The sequence below is a fragment of the Procambarus clarkii genome, chromosome 38 (assembly GCF_040958095.1).
Source record: "Procambarus clarkii isolate CNS0578487 chromosome 38, FALCON_Pclarkii_2.0, whole genome shotgun sequence".
In the NCBI taxonomy this organism is placed as follows: domain Eukaryota; kingdom Metazoa; phylum Arthropoda; class Malacostraca; order Decapoda; family Cambaridae; genus Procambarus; species Procambarus clarkii.
In genome coordinates, this window is record NC_091187.1 from 14,196,679 (window position 1) to 14,209,105 (window position 12,427).

The 12,427-nt window shown below is 41.4% G+C and overlaps 1 protein-coding gene across 1 annotated transcript in view; it reads left to right on the forward strand.

Annotated features, from left to right (window-relative positions):
• The first annotated feature begins 11,522 nt into the window (after nucleotides 1-11,522).
• The window catches only part of LOC138349473 (ecdysone-induced protein 74EF-like), a 31,968-nt gene continuing 31,063 nt past the window's right edge, over nucleotides 11,523-12,427 (forward strand). The window contains exon 1 of the mRNA XM_069337748.1: nucleotides 11,523-11,724. The gene's annotated coding sequence lies outside the window, so the exon portion shown is untranslated. The remainder of the gene's footprint in view (nucleotides 11,725-12,427) is intronic.

Here is a 12,427-nt window from a genome sequence, read left to right on the forward strand (position 1 = left end):
AGACGCCATAATTACCAATGTGCTTGCAGACAGAGAGACGCCGTAGCAAAGAATTTGCTCAGTTTCTATTCGTTCTTACATTTTGAAGAACGTTGGTACGTTAAATTGGCAATGAACAGCCATGTCTCAGAACTAGTATAACTGCAATTCCATAGTTAACGTCTTTCACGCAGCAGCTGGAGGACGAAGGATTGCACAGTTCTCTACATCAACGGACACGCGGCTCGGCAACTATGTTGTTGTTGTTATAGATTCAGCTACTCGGAACAAGTTCCAAGTAGCACGGGCTATGGTGAGCCCGTAACTTACCTGGCACAGGAGCGAGGCAAGAAGCACGGGCTATGGTGAGCCTGCTCGGCAACTATTATTTCCTTTCTGTTATGTGGCCACAGTTAACATTTAGGCTAGTTGTCGTTAGGCCGAATGCAAATTAACCGAATCTCGTACGTTTCTTCTCTAACAGTTTTTATAAATTAGTTATTATTTCTGTAGAAGAAATTTACAGTGCTTGATATACATAACAGTTAATTATACAGTGCGGAAGAATCCCTTAATCTAGGATGTTCCTGTAGTTCATTACGTAGATTTTTACAATGTAATTGCCTTCCAGCTCCCGAGTCCACGTCAACCGAGGTGCTAGGCTTCCCCACCTACACGTGCAACAATTTGCCCCATGCAACACGTCGTCGGTGGAGTGTGGCAACTGATTACACCTCTAGTTTTACAGCTAAGCTGTTCATGTTTATCCGTAGAAATAACTCTGTAGTTATATTAATGATCTCCTAATGAGATCAATTATACTAACCCATCGATTTATCATATACTATTCAATATCAACCCGTCCTCTTAAAAATAATGTCACTTTTCGCTCGTATGCGCGGCACTATGGCCAAATTTGGACGTAATTTGAAATGAAATCGACTCACAAAAGTGACGTACTGTTTCGCTTTCTGTTTGAGTCGTCCGGCTTACTCGGACAGGTTAGGAGAGGAAACTTTCAACTAACGTTTTGAAACTTTATGAGAATTTCCTGCCCACCTAACCTATCAGAGGACCCTTAATTTACTGTTGTTGAAAAAAAAATCCCAAATTTATTTTCATTTCTTTTTCCATTTTCAAATTACGTCCAAATTCGCCCATATGGGCAAGCGGCCGAAAGGGACGTTATTTTTAAGAGGACAGGTTGTTATTATATAATCAACTTTATTTACTTTCATTTTATAAATACAATGGCGAAGAACCAGCGCCAGAATAATGCTAGGGATGCACTAATCTTTCAGCATGTAACCCCCCAATTTGGGTGAGTGAATTTGACTCATAATACAGTCCTTTTAATATTCATTGTAATATTAATTTAAACATCCATAGAACACTAGTTCATGGAGTAAAATATTTAACCACTTGCTCTACCCTTATTTTCCACTTTGTCTCAAAGTGGTGGTCCTTCGTAGTTTAGTTCATTTATTATGCACCCAATACCCATCTTGTGGGCGGTAGTGGAAAGGGTTACAGAGGCACATAATGGGCTCAGGGACTGAACCTCACAATTCATTTAGCTAAGCAAGTTACAATCTTGATGAGCTAGTTACAAAATTCAGTATAAGTCGTCACATCAACAATGGGTTCGAGATCGACCACAAGTACAGTTTCCAAATTAAGCAACTGACATATGTGGAGAGCTAGTGTCACACTTGTAGGATAGTTGAAGGATTACATTGTAGCATAATTTGAAGATTAAAGGTATAATGTAGTAAAATATGCGTTAATATAACCATGATAGCGATGATTACAACTGTGACATTGTATGACTTAAGTACATATATTGGGGGGATTAGGTAGCACAAGTCGGTGAGTTCTGATCTATGAAAGATACATTACAAGAGAAAAATGAGATGAGAGAGATAAGTAAGTATATTAAAGCACATTGTTATATTAAAGCTCTGATTGATTACATTGACAGCTTGATTAGTAATTTAAACAATATTAATAGACACCATACAGCAGATTGACAGCACATATAAGACAGCAATGATCACAATGGTAAAGATGTTCAGAATGGGTACATAAAGATTGGGAGACTGGGTAGCAAAAGATACAGATAAACAAGATTTATAAACACCATACAATAGAATGGCAGCACATATAACATCAACTTGAGCACTAACTCAAATACAACGCTACGGGAGTGCACGCTACTATATTACCCAATATCCATCGTCTCTTTGGTAAAGAGTACATTTGTGGGTACAGAGTGCATGTGGTGGTACAGAGTATATGTATGTGGTGATGCAGGGTACATATAATTCATTGTGTCGGGGGACAGCAAGCCAGAGTGTATTCATACACGTTAGGCTTATATCGAGTTCACCCCCCCCCCCATCCCATCAAGGTCGAATTACTGACCCCGCCCAGGATGCATCCCCCCCACAACAAGCTGACTAACTCCTGAGTACCTACTTACTGCTAGGTGAACAGTTGCATTAGGTGAAAGGAAATGCGCCCAACTATTTCTGTCCCACCCGGGATTCGAACCCGGAATTCTTTCTTGTGCGTCGAGGTAAAGTAATTATCAAAAGAAGGCACCAAACCGGGAAGGCTATGTAGCACCATCAAACGTGCGGAATAATCAGAGGGCACTAAATATCACCAAGGATGCCAATACGAGAACAGAAACGCATAAGGCGAACGATATTAAAGGTATCCAATTCACCAAGAATACTATCGAGGGACAAGTGACCGCGGGGGACGGTCAGAAAGCAAGACACGCTTGTCCTGGAAGTCAGGACATTCAGCAAGGATATGCACGACCATCAGAGGGACAATGCAGTTTGGACAATAAGGAGCAGGGCGGCACTCCATTAAGTGACCATGAGTTAAGCTCGTATGGCCAGTACGCAACCTTGCCCGAGCCGTTTCCCACCGCCAGTTACGGTGGTAAGAGGAAGGCCACAGGGACACACTACTCTTAAAAGCACGCAGTTTATTGCCAGTAACAGAAGACTCACAACCCTGCCAACAAGCAAGGATGGAGGAATGAATAACTGGGTAAAAGTCTGAATAAGGAATACCTTTACAGGAGAAGCGACAAGTGCGGATAGCTTCCTTAGCGGCAGCGTCCGCATGCTCATTTAAGGACACGCCAATATGACTGGGAACACAGCAAAACTCCACTGTCTTAAATCTATTGCAGATAAGAAACAGCCATTGTTGAATCTCGCCTACCACAGGATGGATTGGATTAAAGGACTCCAGAGCCATGAGAGCACTGCGAGAGTCAACTACAACAACAAAGGAAGATTGACTGTGAGAAAGCAGTTGAAGAGCATAGAGAATAGCATAAAGTTCTGCCGTGAAGATGCTAGTCTCCGGAGGCAGGCGACACACACAGGTGTGGTCAGGAAAAACAACAGAGTAGCCAACACTGTCTGCAGACTTAGACCCATCGGTGAAGACGGAAATGGAGCGGGAGTGTGAAGACAAGTGTTCAGTCAAAAGGCGTTTCAGAACTGCAGGAGGTGGGGGGGGGAGGCTTTAGTCACGTGGGTCAAGATTTTACAAAATATAGGAAGGGGAAGACCCTCCATTTTGAGGTTATCTTGAGATAATTTCGGGGCTTAGCGTCTCCGCGGCCCGGTCCTCGATCAGGCCTCCTGTTTGTTGCACACCTTCAGGTAGCAGCCCGTAGCAGCTGTCTAATTCCCAGGTACCTATTTACTGCTAGGTAACAAGGGCATCAGGATGAAAGAAACATTTTGCCCATTTATCTCCGCCTCCACCGGGGATTGAACCCGGAACCTCAGAACTACGAATCCGAAGTGTTGCCCACCCAGCTGTCAGGCGCCCTACAACATGAGACTGCTCCATGGGAGAAAAGACGGAACGACACGAGGGGAAATATTGGTAACACTGTAACACGGGGGGGGGGGAGGGGTATCGACTCTACTCCCGTCCTTTACCCCTTACCTCTACCCGTATTCTAATTTATCTTCAATCCAAGGGACCCCAGAGCTACTACTCTAGCCGAATCCCACGCCACGTGGTCTTAAGCCGTTTGACCGGCTAAAATTCTACAGCCCTGACGACGTGGAACTAGACCCCTAGCAAACACTAGAATCTCCTTACGCCGCCACCACCACCAGACCATTAACACTGGGAGCAATAACTGAGGTCTGGACCGATTATGCTCTCAATAAACCTTGGGGCTTGATCCCCAGTTAGTTGGAATAGGAGGGATGAATCTATGTTAAGTGTGGTTAATATTAACAACCAAAGGGATAACTGAACTCTTAGTCTGTATTAGGCTTTGCGGCCCAACGAAAACTCGGCCTCGTGGGGACCACGTGACAAGGACATGAGACAATGGGGACATGAAATGGAAATAAGAAAAATGAAAATTACTAACTAAATAATTTATTCAAAATCTAAAACAAAATCTAAATCAAAGCACTCCCTATCATTAACACTTCCTGACTTAAGGCATGAGATGAACTAATTTCCTATACCAAACTATAGCAACTATACCTCTTATGGCGACCAGCTGATGTAGTGCTGGTCTGGGGGAGAGGTGGAGAGTGGGTCACCTTCCTGAGTCGTTGATCTTGTCCATACTGATCCTACCTCGCTCTGCTCCACACAGAAGATTGATTGATTGATTGATAAAGATTAAGCCACCCAAAAGGTGGCACGGGCATGAATAGCCCGTAAGTGGCGGCCCTTTTGAGCCATTACCAGTATCAGGAGCTGATACTGGAGATCTGTGGAGGTGCGAATGCACCCTGCATGACGGGAGATGTCTCCCTTGTGAATGTGTTAAGATGAAGATGAAGCCACCCAAAAGGTGGCACGGGCATAAATAGCTTGTAAGTGGTGGCCATTTTAAGCCATTACCAGTATCAGGAGCCGATACTGGAGATCTGTGGAGGTGCGAATGCACCCTGCATGACGGGAGATGTCTCCCTTGTGAATGTGTTAAGATGAAGATGAAGCCACCCAAAAGGTGGCACAGGCATGAATAGCTCGTAAGTGGTGGCCCTTTTGAGCAATCACCAGTATCAATAGATGATACTGGAGATCTGTGGAGGTGCGACTGCACCCTGCGTGACGGGAGATGTCTCCCAGACCAAATGGTGATGTGCTCAGTGGTTAATGTTTGATTGATTGATGAAGATTAAGCCCCCCAAGAGGTGGCACGGGCATGAATAGCCCGTAAGTGGTGGCCCTTTCGAGCCATTACCAGTATCAAAAGATGATACTGGAGATCTGTGGAGGCGCAACTGCACCCTGCGTGACGGGAGATGTCTCCCGGACCAAGTGGTGACCAAATGGTGTGATGAGGAGATGATTGATTGATTGATTGATAAAGATTAAGCCACCCAAGAGGTGGCACGGGCATGAATAGCCCGTAAGTGGTACAATTTTTTTTTTTCTCCCAGTGTTCTGAGGTTGCATTTAACCATCCAGCTGTTATCGTGGGGGAGGATACTGCTTCACAGTCTTTATGAGGGTGTCCAGCTGCTGGACACCTTTGTTGACCAGGAGAGTGGCTGTGTTGATGGCTTCAGGGTGGCCACTGCATGATTCAGGAACTCTTAAAGCTCTTCTAAGGTCATTGGTTGCTTCACATTCCAGAAGATAGTGAAGTAATGGCTTTTCTGTGACAGTTTGGCAGAAGATGCACTCTCTCTCTCGGGGGTTCACCAATCTCCCAGTTGCACCTGTAACCTAGACGTAGTCTATATAGCCTAACTGCTATTTCCCTGTGGATTCCTTTTGGGATATTTAACCTTTCTAATTTGGTTGCCTGAAGATACCATGTTGCAGATGGTGAACCTTCAGCTATTCTCTGGTGCAGGTCGGCTTTGTTGAGATGTGAGAGTTTTTTGGTGATGATGTTTTTTATGTTCTCTAGGCTGGGTTGAATTGTTTTATGTATCACTGGATGACGAGTTGCCAATTTAGCAATTTCATCAGCTTTTTCATTTAATGGGATTCCAATATGGGATGGGATCCAGTTTAAAGTTATGTTGAGGCCTTTGCCTTTAGCGACTGCTCCTTGATACAAAATGGTGGTAATTATTTCCACATTATCTTTCCACACAGAAGCCAGAGGAGGGTATTCCTATGCCTGGCTTACTAAGTTACTAGCAAGGTTTTAAGTTGAACAACTAAACTGTTGCTAAGAGTTCAACCTAGATGGTTGAACTCTTAAACTGAAGGTAATTACACAGGCATCTTAGGGAAGAGCTATTTCCAATTACAAAATGGCTATTTGACCTTTGAGAATTACTAAAATATGGAAGGCTTTGGTGACCCTAGACCTAAGGTCGCCCAAATCGTTCCGCGTCCAGGGCTAGTCCCACTAGTGACGTCACTGATGGTGACTTACTAAAGTATTCTGCCAATTTAGGATACTCCTGATACTTTAACCAGAAATACTATTGAGTACAATATGAATGAAGACTAATTTCTCTAAATTACTGAATAATGTAAAATAATTCATTATACGTTGCTTTAAGACAAAGGTGGCGGCCATTTTGTATTTTAACAGCAAATCTCAGGAGAGATGACCTTGTGCTTGGGTCAGGTCAAACTACAACGTGACTCTAACTTTTGTACAAAGGCGTATCCCACTGTCTCCCATACAATTATTTATTTTAAAACAGCTTCAGTTGTTACAACACGAACCAAAAGAGCATTTTGTAAGCGAGACAGACGCACAGAAAGAGGTAGGTGGTGAAGGGGAACAGGAGCCACAGGAGGCAAGGCACGACATAAGCGAGAGTGAGGGTGTTGTAAGGACCGTGAAAGTTAGCGAAGACAGTAGAGATCACGGCGATCCTGTAGAGACAGGAAGCCAGTTTCAACATAAAGGCTGAAGGTGAGGGTCGAACGAGAGGCCCCAGAGCTGAGGCGCAAACCAGTATGGTGCAGAGCGTCAAGATGGCGAAGGGTACAAGGAGAAGCGGACGAGTTAGCAGGGCAACCATAATCGAGTTTAGACAGGACGAGAGAGGAATTCTTATATCTTATCTCTTACCTTCGTTAGACAGGATACGTTTGGTTAGATTAGGATAAGTTAGGATAGGTTTAGGTTATGTAAGGATAGGTTTAGCTTAGGTGAGGGTGGATTAGGATAAGTATAAGTTAGACTAGGTTGGGTTAGATTAAGAAAGTTAGTATAGATTTGGGCAAGTTAGTATCGATTAGGATAGTATAGATTTGGACAGGTTAGTATTGATTAGAATAGATTAATATAGATTAGAATAGGTTAGTATAGATTAGGTTAGGTTGGGTTACGGTATATTAATGCGTTTTTAAAGAAAAGCTATGACGAAAAATACTGACCTCGTGTATAGTATCCTACTCCACCAGGGGGGCATATGCGGATATCTCACAGTCGAGCGATATGCCCGATATATGAAATTACATTAAATATTGCCCTTTTGAAACATAATTAAACTGCAAGGAGCACAAGGAAAGCGTCTAGTAACAAACACTCTGTTCCAGTTATTTTCCGTGGTGAAATATCCCTTCCCAACGTGAGCCCGCTGTTTACGCCTCGCAGCAACACCGGATGTAAACATTGCATCAGCTGATAGGATGTTAACATTGCACCAGCTGATGGTGTCAACCCGTTCTCGATTCAAGTCCATTACATCCAGCGGTCGACCCCACAGACGCATTCATAAATTTGTACATGCTGTTTCATTCAAAACAGAAATTTTCTCAAATATAAATTAATATTAAAATATATTAGCATATTATGCATATATTGGCATAGGTTAGGTTAGGTGTTTAGGTTCTGTTGGCGATTATTTGTATTTGTAGTACGTGAATGAAGCATTTGCATCGTTGTGGTTCGAATAAAATTCGTCAGAGAAGCACTGGTTCCGGAAGTGTTCGAACGAAATCGGTTGTGAGTCGTGTGTAAACCATTTTTCATTCATAAACAGCGGGTTTGGCGGGTGCATGGAATCACTTTTGGGTCTTTGTTTAGAAAACGGGCTGGCAGCCTGTCCCCCTCCAGCCTTTTTTTTTTTTTTTTTTTTTTTTTAATTTACGGCCTCGGCGGGTAATCGGTTCCATGGGCTTATAATCCTGTGGGTGAAAATGCATCTCCTGTTTTCTGCCCTACATTGTGGCTTGTTGAGCTTTGAACCATTGCTTCTTGTTCGTGTTACATCTGACCTTTTGTGAAAGCCTGGATCAATATCCTAGTCATCTCATTCCTATCATTCTTCAGTAAGGGTCATGGAAGGACTCATGCATACTCGCCTTTGACACTGTTGATATGCTTGCTAAGACAGCCTGCAGAAAACCAGAGGTAGATATTGATATGGCTGTTTCATTAGCAGTGACAAAGAGAACAAAGAGAATACTTAAACAAATATCTAATGAAGATCTCACAGACCTAACAAATTCACAAAGACTGGAAAGTTGTAGCATTAAATATTATGATAGATATCGTGAGGAGACATTCACATATGAGACTAATAGAACAAGAACCCGGCAATGTGATGTTATAGTGGCCAGAATACGCCTGGGATATAGACGTATCTGGCAGCTTTCTCAAAACCCAAATGTCGAGTACACAATGTGTCAACTTTGTGAAAGAGAAAACATGCACTCTTGAACATTATATTGTAGAATGTCCCATATTGACTGACTTTCGCCCTCCTGGGCTAAGGTATGCTGAACTGTGTAATTACTATATGAGTACTGGAACACTTGATGATATATTGGACTTGCCCACCAAACACACACCGAAACTACGACGTTCGTACAACGTTCGAACAAGTTTTAACACCAACTAACCAGTTATAACAACCAATATAGCAAGTTGTAACAACGTTCTAATACGTCATAAACACGTTAAGCCAAGATGTAACAACTTTATTACAAGTTGTAACAAGCGGAAAATGGAGACAGTTTCGGTTTGTGTTTCCAGGGTGTACCCAAGATTAACCATGTAATGTATCAATTATATAATGTATGTATGTGATTACATACATACATTATATAATTGTGTATGTATGTGATGTAACTATATAACCTGAGCTTGTAAAAGCACCTTCATCACCTTCAGTGATTAAGTGCTTAACTGCACACTAGTTTCTCTATCAGCTATTTCACTGTCAGAGTAAAAGAGACAAATGTGTGTGAATGCATGTGTGTGTGTATATATGTATGTACTGTATACATGTATGTATACATGTATATGTACATATATGTGTGTGTGTGATTACCTAAGTGTAGTTACAGGATGAGAGCTACGCACGTGGTGTCCCGTCTTCCCAGCACTCTTTGTCATATAACGCTTTGAAACTACTGACGGTCTTGGCCTCCACCACCTTCTCACTTAACCCTTTCCAACCGTCTACCACTCTATTTGCGAAGGTGAATTTTCTTGTATTTCTTCGGCATCTGTGTTTAGCTAGTTTAAATCTATGACCTCTTGTTCTTGAAGTTCCAGGTCTCAGGAAATCTTCCCTGCCGATTTTATCAATTCCTGTTACTATTTTGTACGTAGTGATCATATCACCTCTTTTTCTTCTGTCTTCTAATTTTGGCATATTTAATGCTTCTAACCTCTCCTCGTAGCTCTTGCCCTTCAGTTCTGGGAGCCACTTAGTAGCATGTCTTTGCACCTTTTCCAGTTTGTTGATGTGCTTCTTAAGATATGGACACCACACAACAGCTGCATATTCTAGCTTTGGCCTAACAAAAGTCATGAACAATTTCTTTAGTATATCGCCATCCATGTATATAAAAGTGTGTGTGTATATGTATGTGTATAAAGTACATATGGAAGCTGATCAGAATTACATTTCACCTTTGTAAATGCACATTAATGACACCATGTAAAAGACACATCGAACACTTTATGTAGGGCATACGTAAATCTGTGTATCTATGTATTTACGTATGTAGGTTAGCTTAGCATTTTAAAAAGCACCGAATCACCTTCTGTGGTCGAGTGTTCAATAATCCCTGAACTATATGTTTAACACATCTCTAACCCTGTCCATGGAGGACAGAAGAAAATGTATATATGCTGGTTAGCATTGTAAATGTGTGGCCACGTCTGTGGTAGAAAATAATAATAATAAAAAAAAATGGTACCTTGACCACAACACCATCTTAGCCCAGTCCATCATCAATAAAGGGCTTTGAGGTTACCTCTGGAGAGTTACTAAGGCCACCACAATACCTTACTGACCCAACCAGCAAGTATGGTGTTGGACTTAAGACCTATCAAACTGTGGAGGGTTATTAAGGCCTTAAGCCCAACACCAAACTTGGTATGTATATATATATATATATATATATATATATATATATATATATATATATATATATATATATATATATATATATATATATATAATATATATAATATATATATATATAATGTGTATATAATATATATTATATATTATACAGAACACTTCCTCATATGAGAGAATCGAACCATGGGCCAGTCAGGTGCATGGCCAGAGTCTTAAGCACTAGGTTAAGGCTCTGGCCTTACTGGACCATTCGATAGGTCTCCACTGGACCACCCCTCTCATGTGGAGAGGAGTGGTCCAGTAGAGAGGGGTGGTCCTGTGGACCATCGAATTTTAGACCATCACAGGACCGCCGACTTGTATTTTCAGTCATATGCAACGCCAATCAGTTAAATGCACCCTAGTGATTTATATTCACCACGAGTGTAACACGCGTTTCTAGCATATAAATATATGTCTGCAGAGCTAGAATATATGAATGTTCCAATTGACACAAATACGACAGTAGGATAAAATGTACATTATATTTATGTATGGACTTATGTATAAGTGCCAGTATTCTTGAGTATTGATCATTCACTGTGATACGCAATCATTGGTGTACAAATTGTGGTGATTTCACATGTAGTCACTTCTTTTATTATTAACTTGTTTATTTATAATATAAAAATCCTTTCCAACATACACTTAAGCATGGATTTGGGTTATGGAAAGCATAAATAATTATTTGTTTTATTTCACTTGAATAGGTCGCTAATGTAAGCTATGTGGGAGTCTGTCATCCAACGTCATCCAGCCAAGGAAAATCTGTTTAATCCCATCAGCGTAAATATCATATTGCTATAACTGTGGCTTTGTTATAATATTAACAAAACTTTTCCTGGAGAACAATAAGTTCCTAGAAGAGATTCGTAGCATGTGGGTAGCCTAGCCTCCCCAGTAAGGGAGTCTGACCCGTGTGTCCCCGAGCCCAAGGTTGGCACTCAATCTTCTTCTCAGTTGCCATGGCCCGCCCTAAACTTCTCCTGTTCATTTTGTTACATAAGAGTTCAAATGAACAAGCCTCAGAGTATTGTATATTCAAGCGTCAAAAGGATTACGATAGTCAAACATTTACAGTTGCAGGAACAAATGAGTCTGTCCTGCTGTCACGTTTAGGTCGTCACTAAATGAACAAAAATAAGGTGTTCGCACGCCAGCAGCTAGAAAGAGAGGCTCGTTGCACCAACACACACTCACAGTGGGTGTGCGTAACTCACAGTGGTACGCGTGTGAGGTGGGCTGGCGCAATGGACTCCTATCTCTACCCGTAGTCAGTTTTACATTCATCAGTGAACACAGACAAATCATTGGATACCATATGTACGAAGTGTAGCGGCTATACGGACCAGATATACTACTGAATCGTCTACATTGTCTACAGGGCAACACGCAAGTTAGTGTCAAAATTTGTTAGCCTGGATGAAAGTAAGATGTAGTTTGTATAGAATACAATAACCGAATAACAGCAGTTTAGTTTGATTTGGTGATAGGCTATACTCTCTAAATGTTAATTGACATTACGCCCAACACCAAACCGAACTCTTCACTAAGGGAATATATGCATCGAGAGTTGAGTTTAAATCTGGAATATACACCGAATATACACCTAACCGACGATACAGGATTCTATTTAACACAGGAATACAGGAATCCTATTTAATTTATAGGATTAAAGTATACTTGCTGGTTGGTGGCTTTAATTAAGGCCACCACAAGTACTTACTGACCATTCAGCAAGATTACTTTTGTCCTGAACATAGACTAGGACTAAAGTAAATTGTATATACACCGAGAAGCTGGGTACAAGTTGTTGTTGTTTTAGATTCAGCTACTCTGAACAAAAGTTTCAAGTAGCACGGGCTATGGTGAGCCCCGTAGTGGACTTATCTGGCACAGGAGCGGGGCTGTGCTGAACTGGGTACACCTCTGTGTGTGTGTGTGTGTGTGTGTGTGTGTGTGTGTGTGTGTGTGTATATATATATATATATATATATATATATATAATATATATATATATATATTTATATATAATTAACGATAACTTATATTTCACATAAAACAAACTTAAGTATAATATATATGAGCCCTATGTATAT